This window comes from Pleurodeles waltl, chromosome 6 (assembly GCF_031143425.1).
Source record: "Pleurodeles waltl isolate 20211129_DDA chromosome 6, aPleWal1.hap1.20221129, whole genome shotgun sequence".
Taxonomy (NCBI): domain Eukaryota; kingdom Metazoa; phylum Chordata; class Amphibia; order Caudata; family Salamandridae; genus Pleurodeles; species Pleurodeles waltl.
The window spans coordinates 881,229,940-881,251,223 of record NC_090445.1 but is presented as its reverse complement, the minus strand read 5'-3'; the positions used below and the strand labels follow the sequence as shown (position 1 = coordinate 881,251,223).

The 21,284-nt window shown below is 43.8% G+C and overlaps 1 long non-coding RNA gene across 1 annotated transcript in view; it reads left to right on the top strand.

The window, feature by feature from the left end:
• The window catches only part of LOC138302059 (uncharacterized), a 168,858-nt gene extending 148,324 nt beyond the window's left edge, over positions 1-20,534 (top strand). Inside the window, exon 3 of the long non-coding RNA XR_011205249.1 lies at positions 19,421-20,534. This is a non-coding gene — a long non-coding RNA (uncharacterized lncRNA). The remainder of the gene's footprint in view (positions 1-19,420) is intronic.
• Positions 20,535-21,284: the final 750 nt, after the last annotated feature.

Genomic DNA, 21,284 nt, shown 5'->3' with positions numbered 1-21,284 from the left:
GCATTGCTGGCTAGGCAATTCTAAAGAACGCAAGGAACCACATTTAGCTTGAGTACATGTACCACTCAATCTAACATAAGCTTTGGCAGTGTTACATCTTTATTTATTTTTTCTTTTTGGAGGGCTTAACATACTTATATGTTTTAGCTTGCATTTTTTATCTTAAATGCAAAATAGACAGAGAGTACACCCTCAATTTGAAAGCTAATGTTGTTTACTTGAAAAAAACACATCTTTATTTAGATGACACTCTGAAGTCAAAACATCCAGGTGTGTGTCATGTCTTTGCATCAGAAGCTTTGCATAAGAAAACATGAATTGTAATTATTTTCCATACATTTTTAGCCATTGAATGTAGAAGCTAAAGCAATGATCCAGAGGCAAAAATGATTTTGTTTGGAGGTTTCTACAGATAGGATACAATTTACAGGTATTAATGCATCTGGTGCAATTAATTGTGATGTTTTGTTTTGGGGAAATTGTAGTACAAATGTTGGTGAACATTCTAACATCAATTGCATTCTAGGTAGTGAATGTAAACAAATTACAACTCCTTTCTCAACCACACAACCACACTGGTACAGTGATCAAGTTTACTCCAGAAGAAATCCAGCAAAAGTGTCAAAAACGGGTATGTGTGACCACCTTTTGTCCCCACACCAAACAAATTGTGGCCTCTATTAAGAAACATTACCACAGAATACAGAGCATAGATCACACCCCTTGAACTACCATTGTTTTTGTACAAAAGAGGTAAAAATTTCAGAGATTGTCTAGTACATTCTAAATAAAAAAAAAATCAACCACAGAACCACAAAAACAGATTTATGGGGCTTGACCTCCATTAAAGGAAACTATAAATGTGGTAGTTGTGTGGCATGCCTATTCATGAACAATACTAAGAACTTTGTACATGGTGACATTGATGTAGAGCAGAGACATTTCTCAAACTGTAACACCACTAAAGTTGTATATTGCATATGGTGTCAATGCCCACGTATCTATGTTGGCAAGTCTACCCAGCAGATCAAGGACCGCATTAGACAACACAGAAATAGGATTGGATGCGGCATCATCTCAGCATCACTGGTACTTCATTTCATTGAGGCTGACCACTCAAAAAATGACATTAGATGGCAAGTACTGGAAGTTGCACAACCACCGCATGCAGGGTGAAATGTGCCCTCATCCTTACAGGAACTTGAATGCAGATGGATTATGCGCTGCAACTCTATTGATAATGGTCAGAACTCCAACGTAGAATGACGCATCCTTGTATCCTTACTTTAGGACTGAAATTGTGTGCTTCCACTGCCACAAAGATTGTAATATGACTTTACTAACATAGACAAACATTTACATGCACTATGGAATATGATTGATGTAATTCTCAATTAATACTCTTGCTACGCTTCCCACAGTTCCTCTAGGGGTCATATTCAATTAGCCATATTCCTCTAGCGAGATGAGCAATTGTTTATTTGTGGGAAGTTCTCTTTAACCCCTTCAGTCCATTTTTTTTTTTCTTTTTCAATTGTTGTACCATTTATGTAGTTTATGTCCTCTGGTTTATTATTCTCTGTTCTCACGTCTGAGCACTTTTATTGCTTTATTTGGGACCCCGGGCATCTCCCATTCCATAACGGGCCAATGCAGACTCGGAGTCCTTCTGTGTCCCATAATCCCCTCTGAGAGTTGGAATGTATGCTGCGCTCCAAGCTTCACTCTCGATTTCTGTTTTTTCGGACTCACATGACAGTGACAGTCCAGCCACGTTCTATGCAGGCTATTCTCTACCTCTGGCCACATTTTTTGGAGTGCCCTAGTTACACGTGTGTCTTGAATTAGTTTTCCGGGATAAGTCACCTCTTAACATTCTTATGTGTATATTGCATATCATTGATATTGATGTCTGTACTTATATCAATGTGATACTTTTCACAGGTACCAGTTTCTACCCCAAAGTCACAATTTTTCAAAATCTCAGGGTGATACCCATTATGCTTAGTGCTATCAGTGGGCTTCTGTCATGCATTCTTTTCATTCCTTTAAAGTTGGTGCACACATTTATCAGGTGCGAGATAGTATAGGTTACTTCTTCACAATTTTTCAAATTAAGACAACCCCAACTCTCCCTGGTACCTTCATTTTTATTTTATTTTTTATTTTAGACGTTCCCCTTATTTACTATGTCCTGATGAGATCTCACTATCGTTTCAGTGTCGAAGTGTCTTCGAGATAATTAATGAAAAAAGCATATGATAACTAATGGCCCAGAGAGGCTGAATCGATTTCTTTACAATAGATGTTGTTTGTTAAAAGAAACACAGTTTTTATTAGTTGATTGTATATGTTGGTGGTTCTCAAGCTCACTGGGGACATGGTGCACATGCTTTTATTTACTATAAATGACTAAAATGTTGCTTATTATTATGAACGAATTTGAAAAAAATTGATACAATCATTATAGTGGTCCGTTTTTTCAATAGAGCAAGATGGCAATCATTGCTGTGGGCTAATTAGCCAAGTACATTGTTTCTTGTTGTGTAACATTATATCTATGTGTGCCATTGTTTATTTGTGCTGTTATTCCCAGGCCTCACAGCTTTTGTAGCTTGACACATCCATCCATGCAGGCTTTTCAAATGCAGGTATGTCTCCCAATAAAAAGTACAAATATTCTAGAAAACTATTTTACAAAGACCTGAAAAAGACAGAGAAAATGTAATCCTAGTAATCTTGACTTTACTTTCTTTCTCCCAGTTCATGGCTCAATAACCAGAGTAGAGCACATTTTTGTTAGTGCAGCTTTAAATAATATTTTCTAATTTGAAACAGGAGCTATTATATTATCTGATCACACTCTAGTCATCTCTGGTTTTAATTTTTATATGGTCAGTCTCAGAAATAGAAGATGTAGATTTAATTCAACATTGCTAAATGATCAAATAAGTTCTGATTTAAAAACTTCCTGTTGAATACTGCTTCTGATATGTCCGTACACATTACTTGGGACATCTTTAACATATTCTAGAGATTTTATCATGAATTGTGTCCCTTCAAAAAAGAAGGTAAAGGGAAGCATGTCCAAGATGGCGGCATGGTAGCAGCTCTATTGCAGAGTTCTGCCGCATCTACCAAAGAAAATAACAGCGACGGCATTGCTAGGGTAATAGCGACACTGGAGTGACCTCAGAACACCAGTGGGCACTAGCAGAGTCAACTCCTCTGGAGAAGTGACTGCAAAACAGAGATAACAGAGCCTGTGGCCCTGCAAAGCCAGATGCCAGAAACCCAAACTGGAGGCCACTGAGTAACGTATTCAGAGTGCCCCGGCAGCACCCCAGCCCTGCATGAACTGCTGCATACAAATGCAGTCCGGCGGGTGAAAGACTACAGTCATTGAAGTGGCGGCCGCAGGCTCCCTCTACACCTCGACGGGTGAGCACCTCTGCACATGGGTGTGTTGCCACGCAGTGCGAAGGGACAGCATCATCCTTGGCCTCCACTGTGGTCCTTGCCACCTATTCCCTGAGCATGCAGAGCAGAGAACAGGAGAGATCAGTGTGTCAGGAGCTGGATGGGTGCCCACCCACCTAATTTGCTGCTTCACACTACTTGGGACAGGAGGGGGAGGCACCCAGAGAGAGTGCCTGTACTGATCAGCCGTGGGCTGTGCGAACCATGCTTGGAAATCTATGCGGCTTAACGTTAAACTGACATTCATAGCGCCAAGTGAAACAGCACCTCAACATGCCGACACCTGGGACTTGCTGAAGAGCAATTTGAGTCCTACACTCCATGGTCAGGGGCAGATGTGACTCGCACTGTGACCTCTCACAATATCTATCCCGACTACAGACTGGGCGAGCATAGAAGTGGTGAGGCCCCAGAACTTTCAGCACACACTCCCTATGGAAAGCACTTTCCACTACAGTGGAGCCCCAACCAGGAGGCTCCACTGTAGTGAAGCCTGGAATGGGCAATACTCGGGGTACCTCCATATTGTCGCGCTGCTGCGCGTGGCAGGAGCCGAACATTCGGCTCAGGCCGCAGCACGCGGTCTTAAGATGCGCCGCGCAACAGCCTGCTCTGTACCTTACGAGGCCCCAAATTGGGCATGGGGCCTCGTTCTTTTTTAGCGCACCGCGCGTCTAGGCAGGTTTGACCCCCCACTCACCTGTTCTTTTCTTTTCTTCTTTTTCTGGACATCTGGTTGTGCCTTCCTTTATGTTTTTTCTCCCTTTCCCATATCACCCTTCTCTTCCCAGCAGTGCTTGTTCCCTACTCCCTATGGCTCCTAGTCCATTCTGTTCTATGTGCTTTTCCCTATCTAAGATGGTGTCCTTTTACTTCCTGTTGGTCGTTTCCTGTTTGTTGGTATTTAAGGGCTGTGATTCTTTCTCTCCTTGCGCTGCAACACTTTCTGTTTGGATGGTGTCTTCGCTCCTGCTTCCTTGTATTCCTGTGCTGGTTCTCGTCGGTTCCAGTGTATTTTCCTGTATTTTGCTCCTGCTGTTACCTATTCTTTTTGTTCCTGTTGCAGGAACCTATCTTTTTGGAGGTTTTTTCCCATTTCAGTTTTTTTTTCCCTCGGGCACTACTTCTGAAGGATACTGCCTGCTCTTGAATCGTGAATCAGTTTAAACAGATATTCAGTCGTCCAGGATTGGAGGCCTCTGTGGAAGAAGCCTTATGTGACATCCAACAAGGCTCACAAGATGTCCTCCAATATATTACCTGCTTTCGACAGCTAGCGGCTGAGACCACTTGGGTGGAACGAACTCTGGTGACTTTATTTCGTAGAGGACTGAAAGAGGAGATTAAAGATGAGTTAGTACACTCCACCCGAGTTGAAGATCTTCGTGGTCTGATGGATCAGGCTCTTTCCATCGAATACCTTCTTCAAGAACGACGTATGGAGAAGAGAAAGAGTAGAGGATCTTCCCAGCCAAGCACTTCACGTGTCTTTATGCATCGTCCCGAGGAACCTCGTCCTCCCGCCAGAGACACCGAAGGTGAACCAATGCAGGTGGATACCACTCGAGGCCCACGTTCCGTTAGCGAGCGGGAAGACAGACGTAGGAAAGGATTGTGCCTGTATTGTGGTGCTGCCGGCCACATGCTTTGTACCTGCCACGTTCGTCCTCAAAGGAAAGGAAACGCCACTTCCCGTCCTCTGTAAAAAGGGAGGGGATGGGATCATCTGCTACACCTTCCATCAGTTCATTCAAGGACAATGCCACAACTTTGTTTATGTTACCTGTGACGTTACATTTACCGGACGGCCGTCAAGAAAGAACAATGGCCTTACTTGATTGTGGTGACAGTGGCATATATATGGATAAGACTTGGGCCATGACTCAACAAATACCAACGTGACCCAAAGAAATCCCAGAACAAGTTCACACGGTGGAGGGGTCCTTAATATCCTCTGGTCCAGTTGATACTACCATCATGAGACTAAGTTTACAATTCGGAAACCACCAAGAACACATCTCATTTGATCTAATATCATCCCCCAATCATACTATCATTTTGGGAATTCCGTGGTTCATAAGACATAACCCTAATGTAAATTGGGAAACCCAGATTATTTCCTTGTCATCACAGTTTTGTCATGAGAACTGCTTTGCTTCAGACACTTATTGGTCACCCAAGAGGTTGATGCCTACTGAAATTATTACCGGATGTTCCATCAATACAGTTCAAGGAGTCCCCGATCACTATCTAGAATTTCAAGATGTGTTCCAAAAATCAACCAGACCTGTGTTACCCCCACATCGAGATTACGATTGTGCTATTCCCTTTGAACCCAGAGCTATTGTTCCCTTTGGGAGGACGTATTCACTCACGGAACCTGAAAGGGAAGTTCTAAAGGAATATCTGCAAGAAAACTTGCATAGCGGCCTTATTGTACCATCGTCCTCTCTGGCAGGGGCTCCCCTCTTTTTTGTACCCAAGAAGACGAAGGATCTTCATCCCTGCCTGGATTTTCGAGGTCTAAATAAAATAACTGTAAAAGACCGTTATCCTTTGCCCCCTCATCAAGGATATACTAGAGGCAGTCAGAGGGGCTCAACGATTTACCAAACTGGATCTTCGTGGAGCCCACCACCGTTTGCGTATTAAAGAAGGAGACGAGTGGAAGAAGGCTTTCCGGACCCCATTTGGTCATTATGAGTACAGAGTTATGCCTTTTGGTCTCACTAATGCCCCCTCCATTTTCCAAAGATTTATGGACTCTGTGTTTTCTGATCTCTTGAACCATACGGTCGTCATCTACTTAGACGATATCCTTATTTATTCTAAAAGTCCTGAACTTCATTTCTCTCACGTGAAACAAGTCCTCCAAAGACTCTGGGAACATCAAATGTCCTGTAAACCGGAAAAGTGTGAGTTTGACAAGACCGAAGTCAAATATTTGGGATATCACCTTAGTCCCACTGGAATAGCAATGGATCAGGAAAAGGTACAAGCCATCCTAGACTGGCCATCTCCTTCCTCTATTAAGGAAACGCGATGTTTTCTAGGATTGGCTAATTTTTGTCGGCAGTTCATCTTAGACTTTGCAGAACAAACCAGCCACATAACTCAAACATTAAAAAAGGAAAATTTAAAGAAAGGATTTGTCTGGACAAGGGCGGCTGAAAAAGCTTTTCAGAGTCTAAAAAAGGCCTTCTCTCAAGCACCGATATTGAGACACCCAGATACCAACAAACAATTTATTGTTGTTACTGATGCTTCCGAAAGGGCCATCGAAGCTGCCTTACTCCAACAACAAGAAGATGACGGTCTTGAACATCCTGTGTTCTATTTGTCCCATGTGCTCACTGCATTGGAACAACATTACTCAGTACTTGAAAGGGAGTTGTTAGCTCTGAAAACAGCCTGCCTAGAGTGGAGACAGTTTCTTATGGGTTCCAAAGAGCCCTTCGAGGTGAGAACAGACCATCGTAATCTACAATGTTTACGTAATTTTTTATGCCAGAACAGTCGTCAGACTCGTTGGGCCTTTTTCTTCAGTCAGTATGACTTTTATGTCACCTATATTCCTGGATCCCAAAACATTCTGGCCGATGCTCTGTCTCGCCGTTATCCAGATTGTACTTCTACCCCATCACAGTATCTACTTGAGCCCAGTAAGATCATTCGAGTAGCTCAGTCCTTCCTGGATGAGGTACAACTGGAATATTCCAACCTGACTGATCAAGCATTAAAGAAACTGAACATATATAAAATGTAAGGGTATTATTATTATAAGAACTTGTTGTTTCTCCCTACTAATGGAGTAAGAGAAAAGGCACTACAAATGTGCCATGATTCGCCAGTTGCTGGTCATAGTTGCATTAAGGCCACACAAGAACTACTCTTGCGATCTTTATGGTGGCCTAGCTGGAAATCGGATGTCGATATATACGTTCAGGCTTGTCCCATATGTGCTCAAGTAAAGACCCCCATACCAGACCTGCAGGATTACTACAACCATTACCTGTTCCACTGGCTCCCTGGCACACCATTTCTACTGATTTTATGTGTTCATTACCTCCATCAGCAGGAAACCGGGTTATCATGGTCACCATAGATTCCTTTGCTAAAATGGCTCACTTCACTGCCCTGAAAAAACTACCTAATTCCCTAAGCCAGATATTTATCCACCATATTTTCCGTCTCCATGGACTTCCACACAGCATTGTATCTGACAGAGGACCTCAGTACATCTCCCGGTTTTGGAAACATTTTTGTAGGACATTGACTATCAATATAGCACTATCATCGGTTTTCCATCCGCAAACCAATGGACAGATTGAGCATCTGAACCAAGGATTGGAGTAGTACCTTAATGCTTTTGTAATTCTACCCAGAGCAACTGGAACACTTACCTTACTATCGCTGAATTTTCTTACAATCACACTGTCCATAGTGCCTCCAAGGTCACTCCTTTTTTCTATTCTTATGGCTATCATCCTACCTCTTTTCCTACTACTCCTCATTTTACCTCTTCTCTTCCTGCTGTTACTTCATTCTCCAGACAACTTTTACAGATCCATAGATTAATTCGAGCTAACTTGTTGAACACCTAGAGATACATGAAGAGAATAGCAGACAAGAAGCGTAGGGATGCTCCAGAATATCACCTTCAGGATAAAGTCTGGCTTTCGTCACAATTTTTACCTTTACGCCTTTCTCAGAATAAGTTCACACCTCGTTACTATGGTCCTTTCCGTATCCTTCAGCTGATTAATCCTGTCACTGTCCGTCTTCACTTGCCTCGTACCTGGAGGATTCACCCGGTCTTTCATGTTTCTCAGCTCAAACCCTATGTACCTGATCCTTACTCGTCAGTTTCCTTGTCCTCCTCCTGTGTTAGTGGATGATGTACCTGAAAATGAGGTACAAGAGATTTGTGACTCTCGTATCTTTCCCAAAAGTCTTCAGTATTTGATTCATTGGAAGGGTTAACCTCTCAGTGAATGCTCTTGGGAAGATGCATCTTCTGTTCATGCACCTCTTCTGATTCGCCATTTTCACCGCTTGTTTCTGCACAAACCTGGACCTTCGGGGGGACCTACTGTCACACCGCTGCACGCAGCACAAGCCGAACAATCGGCTTGAGCCGCAGCACGCAGTCTTAAGACGCGCTGCGCTCCCAGCCTGCTCTGTACCTTACGAGGCACCAAATTGGGCATGGGGCCTCGTTCTTTTTTAGCGCACCGCGCGTCTAGGCAGGTTTGACCCCCCACTCACCTGTTCTTTTCTTCTTTTTCTGGACATCTGGTTGTGCCTTCCTTTATGTTTTTTCTCCCTTTCCCATATCACCCTTCTCTTCCCAGCAGTGCTTGTTCCCTACTCCCTATGGCTCCTAGTCCATTCTGTTCTATGTGCTTTTCCCTATCTAAGATGGTGTCCTTTTACTTCCTGTTGGTCGTTTCCTGTTTGTTGGTATTTAAGGGCTGTGATTCTTTCTCTCCTTGCGCTGCAACACTTTCTGTTTGGATGGTGTCTTCGCTCCTGCTTCCTTGTATTCCTGTGCTGGTTCTCGTCGGTTCCAGTGTATTTTCCTGTATTTTGCTCCTGCTGTTACCTATTCTTTTTGTTCCTGTTGCAGGAACCTATCTTTTTGGAGGTTTTTTCCCATTTCAGTTTTTTTTTCCCTCGGGCACTACTTCTGAAGGATACTGCCTGCTCTTGAATCGTGAATCAGTTTAAACAGATATTCAGTCGTCCAGGATTGGAGGCCTCTGCGGAAGAAGCCTTATGTGACATCCAACAAGGCTCACAAGATGTCCTCCAATATATTACCTGCTTTCGACAGCTAGCGGCTGAGACCACTTGGGTGGAACGAACTCTGGTGACTTTATTTCGTAGAGGACTGAAAGAGGAGATTAAAGATGAGTTAGTACACTCCACCCGAGTTGAAGATCTTCGTGGTCTGATGGATCAGGCTCTTTCCATCGAATACCGTCTCCAAGAACGACGTATGGAGAAGAGAAAGAGTAGAGGATCTTCCCAGCCAAGCACTTCACGTGTCTTTATGCATCGTCCCGAGGAACCTCGTCCTCCCGCCAGAGACACCGAAGGTGAACCTATGCAGGTGGATACCACTCGAGGCCCACGTTCCGCTAGCGAGCGGGAAGACAGACGTAGGAAAGGATTGTGCCTGTATTGTGGTGCTGCCGGACACATGCTTTGTACCTGCCACGTTCGTCCTCAAAGGAAAGGAAACGCCAGTTCCCGTCCTCTGTAAAAAGGGAGGGGATGAGATCATCTGCTACACCTTCCATCAGTTCATTCAAGGACAATGCCACAACTTTGTTTATGTTACCTGTGACGTTACATTTACCGGACGGCCGTCAAGAAAGAACAATGGCCTTACTTGAGTGTGGTGACAGTGGCATATATATGGATAAGACTTGGGCCATGACTCAACAAATACCAACGTGACCCAAAGAAATCCCAGAACAAGTTCACACGGTGGAGGGGTCCTTAATATCCTCTGGTCCAGTTGATACTACCATCATGAGACTAAGTTTACAATTCGGAAACCACCAAGAACACATCTCATTTGATCTAATATCATCCCCCAATCATACTATCATTTTGGGAATTCCGTGGTTCATAAGACATAACCCTAATGTAAATTGGGAAACCCGGATTATTTCCTTGTCATCACAGTTTTGTCATGAGAACTGCTTTGCTTCAGACACTTATTGGTCACCCAAGAGGTTGATGCCTACTGAAATTATTACCGGATGTTCCATCAATACAGTTCAAGGAGTCCCCGATCACTATCTAGAATTTCAAGATGTGTTCCAAAAATCAACCAGACCTGTGTTACCCCCACATCGAGATTACGATTGTGCTATTCCCTTTGAACCCAGAGCTATTGTTCCCTTTGGGAGGACGTATTCACTCACGGAACCTGAAAGGGAAGTTCTAAAGGAATATCTGCAAGAAAACTTGCGTAGCGGCCTTATTGTACCATCGTCCTCTCTGGCAGGGGCTCCCCTCTTTTTTGTACCCAAGAAGACGAAGGATCTTCATCCCTGCCTGGATTTTCGAGGTCTAAATAAAATAACTGTAAAAGACCGTTATCCTTTGCCCCCTCATCAAGGATATACTAGAGGCAGTCAGAGGGGCTCAACGATTTACCAAACTGGATCTTCGTGGAGCCCACCACCGTTTGCGTATTAAAGAAGGAGACGAGTGGAAGAAGGCTTTCCGGACCCCATTTGGTCATTATGAGTACAGAGTTATGCCTTTTGGTCTCACTAATGCCCCCTCCATTTTCCAAAGATTTATGGACTCTGTGTTTTCTGATCTCTTGAACCATACGGTCGTCATCTACTTAGACGATATCCTTATTTATTCTAAAAGTCCTGAACTTCATTTCTCTCACGTGAAACAAGTCCTCCAAAGACTCTGGGAACATCAAATGTCCTGTAAACCGGAAAAGTGTGAGTTTGACAAGACCAAAGTCAAATATTTGGGATATCACCTTAGTCCCACTGGAATAGCAATGGATCAGGAAAAGGTACAAGCCATCCTAGACTGGCCATCTCCTTCCTCTATTAAGGAAACGCGATGTTTTCTAGGATTGGCTAATTTTTGTCGGCAGTTCATCTTAGACTTTGCAGAACAAACCAGCCACATAACTCAAACATTAAAAAAGGAAAATTTAAAGAAAGGATTTGTCTGGACAAGGGCGGCTGAAAAAGCTTTTCAGAGTCTAAAAAAGGCCTTCTCTCAAGCACCGATATTGAGACACCCAGATACCAACAAACAATTTATTGTTGTTACTGATGCTTCCGAAAGGGCCATCGAAGCTGCCTTACTCCAACAACAAGAAGATGACGGTCTTGAACATCCTGTGTTCTATTTGTCCCATGTGCTCACTGCATTGGAACAACATTACTCAGTACTTGAAAGGGAGTTGTTAGCTCTGAAAACAGCCTGCCTAGAGTGGAGACAGTTTCTTATGGGTTCCAAAGAGCCCTTCGAGGTGAGAACAGACCATCGTAATCTACAATGTTTACGTAATTTTTTATGCCAGAACAGTCGTCAGACTCGTTGGGCCTTTTTCTTCAGTCAGTATGACTTTTATGTCACCTATATTCCTGGATCCCAAAACATTCTGGCCGATGCTCTGTCTCGCCGTTATCCAGATTGTACTTCTACCCCATCACAGTATCTACTTGAGCCCAGTAAGATCATTCGAGTAGCTCAGTCCTTCCTGGATGAGGTACAACTGGAATATTCCAACCTGACTGATCAAGCATTAAAGAAACTGAACATATATAAAATGCAAGGGTATTATTATTATAAGAACTTGTTGTTTCTCCCTACTAATGGAGTAAGAGAAAAGGCACTACAAATGTGCCATGATTCGCCAGTTGCTGGTCATAGTTGCATTAAGGCCACACAAGAACTACTCTTGCGATCTTTATGGTGGCCTAGCTGGAAATCGGATGTCGATATATACGTTCAGGCTTGTCCCATATGTGCTCAAGTAAAGACCCCCATACCAGACCTGCAGGATTACTACAACCATTACGTGTTCCACTGGCTCCCTGGCACACCATTTCTACTGATTTTATGTGTTCATTACCTCCATCAGCAGGAAACCGGGTTATCATGGTCACCATAGATTCCTTTGCTAAAATGGCTCACTTCACTGCCCTGAAAAAACTACCTAATTCCCTAAGCCAGATATTTATCCACCATATTTTCCGTCTCCATGGACTTCCACACAGCATTGTATCTGGCAGAGGACCTCAGTACATCTCCCGGTTTTGGAAACATTTTTGTAGGACATTGACTATCAATATAGCACTATCATCGGTTTTCCATCCGCAAACCAATGGACAGATTGAGCATCTGAACCAAGGATTGGAGTAGTACCTTAATGCTTTTGTAATTCTACCCAGAGCAACTGGAACACTTACCTTACTATCGCTGAATTTTCTTACAATCACACTGTCCATAGTGCCTCCAAGGTCACTCCTTTTTTCTATTCTTATGGCTATCATCCTACCTCTTTTCCTACTACTCCTCATTTTACCTCTTCTCTTCCTGCTGTTACTTCATTCTCCAGACAACTTTTACAGATCCATAGATTAATTTGAGCTAACTTGTTGAACACCTAGAGATACATGAAGAGAATAGCAGACAAGAAGCGTAGGGATGCTCCAGAATATCACCTTCAGGATAAAGTCTGGCTTTCGTCACAATTTTTACCTTTACGCCTTTCTCAGAATAAGTTCACACCTCGTTACTATGGTCCTTTCCGTATCCTTCAGCTGATCAATCCTGTCACTGTCTGTCTTCACTTGCCTCGTACCTGGAGGATTCACACGGTCTTTCATGTTTCTCAGCTCAAACCCTATGTACCTGATCCTTACTCGTCAGTTTCCTTGTCCTCCTCCTGTGTTAGTGGATGATGTACCTGAAAATGAGGTACAAGAGATTTGTGACTCTCGTATCTTTCCCAAACGTCTTCAGTATTTGATTAATTGGAAGGGTTAACCTCTCAGTGAATGCTCTTGGGAAGATGCATCTTCTGTTCATGCACCTCTTCTGATTCGCCATTTTCACCGCTTGTTTCTGCACAAACCTGGACCTTCGGGGGGACCTACTGTCACACCGCTGCGCGCAGCACAAGCCGAACAATCGGCTTGAGCCGCAGCACGCGGTCTTAAGACGCGCTGCGCTCCCAGCCTGCTCTGTACCTTACGAGGCCCCAAATTGGGCATGGGGCCTCGTTCTTTTTTAGCGCACCGTGGGTCTAGGCAGGTCTGACCCCCCACTCACCTGTTCTTTTCTTTTCTTCTTTTTCTGGACATCTGGTTGTGCCTTCCTTTATGTTTTTTCTCCCTTTCCCATATCACCCTTCTCTTCCCAGCATTCCTTGTTCCCTACTCTCTATAGCTCCTAGTCCATTCTGTTCTACAGTATGTGCTTTTCCCTATCTAAGATGGTGTCCTTTTACTTCCTTCGCTCCTGCTTCCTTGTATTCCTGTGCTGGTTCTCGTTGGTTCCAGTGTATTTTCCTGTATTTTGCTCCTGCTGTTACCTATTCTTTTTGTTCCTGTTGCAGGAACCTATCTTTTTGGAGGTTTTTTCCCCTTTCAGGGTTTTTTCCACTCTGGCACTACTTCTGAGGGACATGGCCTGCTCTTGGCGTACCCATTGCCTGCAGCACCGTGGCTACCAGAAAGAGTCACCCCTACCTGGGTCAAGGCCTAACATTCAAGAACAGGATCCACGCCACTCGCTCTGTGGACTCCAGGGTAAAGCAGCACATAAGTCGTGACACATATACGCCACAGCTTGACATGAGGGGGCTTATTATTATTGGACCAGTGTATCCCGCTACACGCTATGGCTGCGAACCACTCCAGAAAGGACACTAACATTAAAGAAATGAAATGTTGAGGAAACCCTCCACCCTCAAGTCAGAGCACCACCCTGACACTTCTCCCAATACCACCTCTCAAGTGGCAGTGCCCGAATCTGATGCACTATAGCCCGAGGAGCATATTACCTGCACATTCCCGGAAGAGCTCTTTGGAGCACTGAGGGACGATATTGTGGCCCCCAAATGCGATATGGCAGCTGAGTTAAAAGAACTTAAGAATAAGCTGGAAGAGATGGGACAAAGGCTGGACACACTGGAACACTCAGGAGACCAATGCGAGGAAGAACTAAGGGCCAGATGTAGCAAGGCATTAGCGCCTCGCAAACGGCGAAAAACGCCGTTTGCGAGGCGCTAATGCCCGCACGCAATGCAGAAACACATTTTGCGAGTCGGAACCGACTCGCAAAATGCGTTTCTGACTCGCAAATAGGAAGGGGTGTTCCCTTCCTATTTGCGACTCGCACCGCAATGTAAGTTGATTTGGGACCGTCAACTCGCAGTTACCATCCACTTAAAGTGGATGGTAACTCATTCGCAAACGGGAAGGGGTTCCCATGGCATGATCAGTGGTGCAGGCCCACTAGTAGCATTTGATTTACTGGGCCTTTGCACAGCTGGGGCACTATACTAAGGACTTACTAGTAAATCAAATATGCCAATCATGGATAGACCAATCACCAATACAATTTGGAAAGGGAGCACTTGCACTTTAGCATTGGTCAGCAGTGGTAAACTGCTAAGAGTCCAAAAAGCCAACACACAGATCTGAAAACAATTAAGAGGAAGAAACAAAAAGGGTTGGGGATAACCCTGCTAAACTGGCCTTTTCCAACACATATGGATAGAGATATCCAAGTAGTGGAGGCACTCTCAGCTATAACACGGCTTCCGCCAAGTAAGGCACCAAGACAAAATGGCTAACCCTCAGAATTCTACAAGACGTTTGCACCAACAATGGCTCCCCTCTCAGCTCTCTTATTCTTTTAGCATAACAGGTTCCCTCACAGATACAATGACAGACGCCACGATTACAGTGATTCCTAACCTGGGGAAAATCCCATCACACTATGCCTCACACCGCCCCATCTCTCTATTGCATGTAGATGCCAAACTATTCAAGTGTATTAGCAGCCCGTCTAGCCCCTTATATGCAGAGACTGATCGACCTTGCCCAGGTTTCTTCATCCCTGAGAAAGGGTGTAGTGACAATACTAAGCACCCCTGTCATCTCATAGACAAAAATGATCGATCTTGTATAACTGAGCTCTTCCTCTTTGTCAACGCTGTAAAAGTATTTGATTGCATCCATTGGCTACCTCTACTGTCAGAGCTAGCCAAGACTGGCCTCGGCACATGGCTTCAGAAATGGTTCTGGTGCAGCTGTGCCAAACCGAGGGCACAGTGAGGAATTGTCGCAGCCTTTTAATATTGAACACACCAGACAGGTCTGTCCCCTGTTCTGTTTGCTTCATATATGGAGCCACTGGTGGAGAGGATACAGGGTAAGCCACAGATAACGGGCATCCTTATGGGAAGAAGGGAACACAAACTGGCCATGTATTGAGATGATGTCATGATATCGCTCACTCACCCGTTCACGTCACTCTCACATTTGATATTGGAGCTGGAGGCGTTTGGCAGGGTAGCTGGATTTATAGTTACCCTATATACATCGCAAATACTAGGACTCATGGTCCCCAAAGCAGACCGCCTACAGCTCAGTCGCCTCTTTCCCTTCACATGGGCAACACAGGGAGTCCCAAATCTGGGCCTACAGATCCACCCCATGCTAGAGGAAACTGTGTAGTGTAACTGCGGGACTCTTCTCTCAGCAGCCAGGATGGGCCTGCAGTCCTGTACTAGGGGTTCACTCTCCTGGCTGGGAAGACTGGCTGTGGTAAAGTTAACTCTCTTGCCCAGAATACTTCACGTGATGCAGACTTTGCCTCTCCAGTCTCCTCGACGCATTCTGGGAAAATTGCAACACTTAATTGAGCAGTACACCTGGGACGGTAAAAAAGCCAGCATGATGAGGAACCAGTCATATTAGCCCTAAAAGAGGGAGAATTGGGAATCCCTATTTTGACACACTACTACCAGGCAGAACAACTAAGCATGGTGGAATGGTCCAGACAGACAGAGAAACACTGGTGTTTTATCAACCAAGCAGTAGCTGGGATCCACATTTGGAAAATGTCTTGGCTCCCTAAACCATACAGACCAGTGGGATTTTATATCTCCCCAGTATTCCAGGCAACAGTGGACACTTGGAGCAAAGTCTCAAACAAAACGCCGATCCTCTGGAACCCTGACTTCCCCCCTGCTCTGCAAGACAAGGTATTCACATAATGGCAGGTTGCAGGCTGTAAAAGGGTGGGTGATCTCTTTGACTTAGATGGCCTTATGGATATTGCGCAAGTCCAATCAGACTATGACATACCCTCCACTGCACATTAACAGTACCTATCCATCAGACACTGAGTCATGCAACCACATGTCAAGCCACACGCTAGCCGCCCGCTCATTCCATTTGAATGGTGGCTTCTCACATGCACCTCAGACAAGAGCCTCCTATCGGACATCTATGCTTTTCTTAACACATGGACACATAAGACTCTGTCCTCTTCACAGTGGCATTGGGAACTGGAGTGTGACTGCTCCTTCACCCCTAAACAATGGGCAGACATTTTGCATAGAGCATGCACTTCTGCATTCAGCACCAATGGTAAAGAAAGACTCCTAACAATCATACACTACTGGTACTAGACTCCTGCATGACTGGCAAAGTGGAAGCTGGACAAGGGCAACATTTACTGGTGCATTGTGGTCAACCAGGGACACTAATGCATATTATCGGGCAATGCCCCAAGTTGCAGACCTTTTGGTCACAGGTGCTGGACGATATCATTGAGATGTACGACACTGACATACCACACTTTCCCAGCTACATTTTACTAGTACTCCCTTATGTGCTAACTTACTGCCTAAGATCGATGAAGGGCAAAGCTGTTACTCTAGCTCTATGTGTTGCAAAACAATCCATCTTAGCTAAATGGGGAACTGATACCATCCTCATGAAGCTGGACTGGCTCCACAAACTATGGGGCTTTTTGTGTATGGAGAAACTGACAGCAGTGGTTTACCGTAGGTTACCCCAATTCGACAAGACATGGGGACCATGCATATGCTTTCTATCCAAAGAGTTTTGGGAATTGTCCTGTCTGACATATCAAAGAGTACTACACCTCAGCCAAGAGGAACGGGATCCCTGATTGATAATTTGTTCTTATTGAGCCGGCTTCATTGTCACACATGTTGCTGAGAAATGTTGAGTGTAATACCCTCATCCTTTCCAAGTTCTTCCCCCATGTATGCTTTCCTCTCCTCCTCCCCCCACCCTGTCTGTATTCTTCTGGCTTGTTTCTTTCTTGCTTCACCGGCCTGTGGATGTAGGTGAGAGATGATTTGTAATGTTTCTACTCTCCATTAAAACATTAACAGTAAAAACAGATTTAAACCTAAAAAAGAAGGTAGGTGAGAAAATTGTCACATAGATTAAAGCTCTAGAATATGGTCACTTTGCATATTTTAGATTTAATGTGCACTCAGCAAGCGCAATCAGATATAAAAAAAAATGAGGTTGAAGGGTATTCCCTGACCAGTCTGTGGGTCTCATCGGGCCTAGGCAAAGATTTTTCTTTGGAATAGGTGTATCGGGAGAACACACTCTGCAGGGCCTCTGCCATGACATTTCACTCGCCTTATGTCCCCTAGTCACTTTGAATGACCGGTGTCAAATCACACTTACCTGTGTGAACTTCTATCCAGTTATTTGTGCGGTGGTTGATGGGGCCTAGTGTCCGATCCCTATTCCAGTCTTATGCTTTGCCAGCCAATTACAGAACTTGAAGCTGTCCCTGCTGATTCCTGGATGCTTGAGGACCGCTGTCTACTGGGGGACTCGGATGCCTATATAAATCTGGCCACAGGGAACAGCCACTCCTGGAGGCCTAGAGGTAAGGCCCATTATAGCATTATGAGGGTAGCAGGAACTACTGTTGGGTTTTGGTGACAGGGAGAACATTCAGGTTCTAACAGGAACTGAGACAACCTGCCAGAGAAGGGAGAAAAATGATATCCAATTAAAGATATGTATTACCAATAAATCAGAAACCGACACACCAAAATTGCATTTTATTTGAGCAAGGTCAATCAAGGGGGGATTATTTTAATGGTTGACTGGGAATACATTTTAGGAGCTAGAACTAGGTAGTACACAGAACTGATAATGCTGAACAAGCGATATTATCCTGCTAGTGGTCAACGATGTGATAATGGGAGGTAGATGGCTTCCCTATTTGCCAAAATGAATCACTGAACCAGGAATACACTTGGGCCTTCTGCCTTAGAAGATACTCTTGCACTTCATCTAGTACACGCTGGGCTTTCTAAAAAAGGAAGTAATTGGAGATGCCCATGGGATCAATTCTTCTTAAAGACTGTGAGAAGACTTCCTTTCAGGGTAAAAGGATTTCCCTATTGATAGAAACAAGTCTACACAAGCTGCTGAGGATCTGTGAGCTTTACAGGAGGGAGTAAAGTTTTGTCTTGATTTTTTTGTTTCACTGTGTTGCTTTAGCTGGGATTGCTTGAATTACATTTGACCCTTACACCTTGGGCTTTGATCACTGGTTTCCGTGCAAGCCTAAGTCAGTCAGCAGTTTCACCAACCATCAACATGAGACCAAGGGTTCTGGAAATTAGCATCAGGTTGAGTGTGTACTGAACCACACTTTAATGGCAAACAAGTGCACTTAAGAGCTATCCTGGGCATGATTTTATTGTTCCTTCAGATGTGCGTCTATGAGTTATCGCACAGTACACCACTGAAGCACCCTCTGCTCATGGCAAAGGGACAAACTTGGACAGCCCCTGAAACTGAGGAGGGCTGTTTCTTTACCTGAGCATGTGCGCTAATGAAGCACCACACCACTGTCATCATAAAGAGCGATCAGATTAACTTCTGTTTCCATACATATGACAGTTATGACTTTTTGTGATAAGTATCAACAGGTCAAAACTGCGATATTTGTCTTGGGGGAAAATGTCCACTATTTTACTGCAACTTGTGTAGATTGATGCGTCAACCACCAAAATCTACACGTTTCTGCAAACACCGGGCATTTTTCACCAACATAAACATGTTGTTCCCCAGAATCTTAGAAGTGGGCGGTGTGTATTGCTCGCGACAAATTCCGACTCAGCTGCAATCGAATTTTATCAGGTGTGATAAATAACACATAAAAAACGGGGCCATTGGTAATGAGGGCCTTAGTGGCAAACACACTTTGGACGTTGATGTTATCTTACCAAGGAGTGAAAAAGAACGACAAAGGCAGTCGATCTGGTGGTAGTGATTTAAATTGCGGCTTCGGTTGCGTGTTTATGTGCTCATCCCATGCATTTCTCCTGTGATTAATCTTGTTCTTTTTCTTCTTTCAGCACATTTCTGCTTACTCCGCAGCAGTCAGGCGTTTCAAGGCAAACCTGTCTGCTCCGGAAAAACCTGTCTTGAACATACAAAGAACTTGATGGTACCAGAAAAAGAAAAAAAACGATATTCCTTCAACATACAAAGAACTTGATGGCACCAGAAAAAAGAAAAATTACAGGCAGAAGAATACACGTCTTTCCACATTCAGTCAAGTGCGTTCCTCTCTTCAAAAACCCAAAGAATAGGGATTTTCTTTACATAATTTTTATAGTATGTGATTAAGTGTCAGTAAAAAGCGTTATGTGTATATTGCATACTGCATTCATTTGAAAGTGAACAAGAATGCTATGGTTTATTTTTAATATTTACAGACCCTTAAATTATTAGTCACAGACATCATATTTTTAATCCAAACTACATATGAAACCTGAAATGCATCCTCTGTAAACAAGTTATAGATTATCCTTTCAGCAAACCATTTTTATGAAACATTCTTGCAACCACTTTGTGATTTGCTGTTACCTTGAATCTTAATGTTATTGCACATTCAATGTGCTGAAGCGTTGCTGTGGTTGACTACAGGTACTAGTTTCCGGTTTACCGACTTTGCGTTTCATTGTTCAACCATGTCTATCCTTGACAGTTAAAAAAAAAATCTGGTAAAAAATGTCTAAAAACGCTGCGCCTCTGACCACAATAAAGACGCACTGGCAATGCCAATACGTCTGACATTGATGTACTAAGTCTGACATTGAGTACACATTAATGTGCACTCACAAAGCCATACCGATCAACCTGCAATCCCATGGACACACCTGTCATACTACAGTGATAGAAAAACATCACTCGCACATCGCTCACCCTGCACTCACATGGGTACACCTCTCACACACGACACTCGATGAGCACTCCTTTCTTCCGGGACACAGGCACAACTTCCACCGGCATTCATGCAGGCACAGCTCCTAATCCAGCACTCACACTGGTGTATTCCTTAAACTCACCCATCAATATATAGAGAAAGACATGAAGGACCTATTTTAAGTCAGAGTAATCATCCAATGTTATGCGGACTCTGAATTTCACTTTTCACTTAAAGTATAAAGTTAACTTAAACCACAATCGTTCCTCAGGGTCAATTACTCAATGCTGACACGCTGCTATGCAATAAAATACGTGCTGGACAGGCAGATTTTAGTCATATATGTGTTATTACAAATGAAAATAAACACAGGTATAGTGTGCACAAGTGATTCAACAGTGCAGACGACGCTGTGCTTGGAAAATACATAGAATAACCAATATTTACAACACAGACACACTGTGCAATCCCCAATGGCTATATATGCTTCTAAAGGTTTAAACTATCAGGGGTAGTTTTTATGAATTAGCCAGCCTCTTCTGTTCATTCCAGCTCTCAACCATTCAGGGGGGTTTTGTGATGTTTTGACCCCAATATTTTTAAGGGGTCTCCTCAGGATGCCGACATCCAACTGACACACCTATGGAGTAAAAAGTGGAAGGACCTAATTACCAACACTCTCTACTAATAAAATCACATATGGCCATATTACTGAGCTCACGACCACGGTGTTGAGGTATCCTATCTAGGATAAAATCAAAAAGAGGTCCATAATTACACTACATGGGTCTACCTTGGTGTCTATACATCAATAGTCAAACACCCTCCAACCTCATTCAGGATTTTTTGTGTCACCAGGGTTACTGTGTCAGAGTACCTCTATGTCCTAACTCCATAGCTATCAGTTAAGTATTTACACCATTTGTGACACACAACGAGGTCTGCTGTTACTGTTCCGTGTGAATCCATTCACCTACAAGACCACTATGATCATCATAGTTTTCACCTAA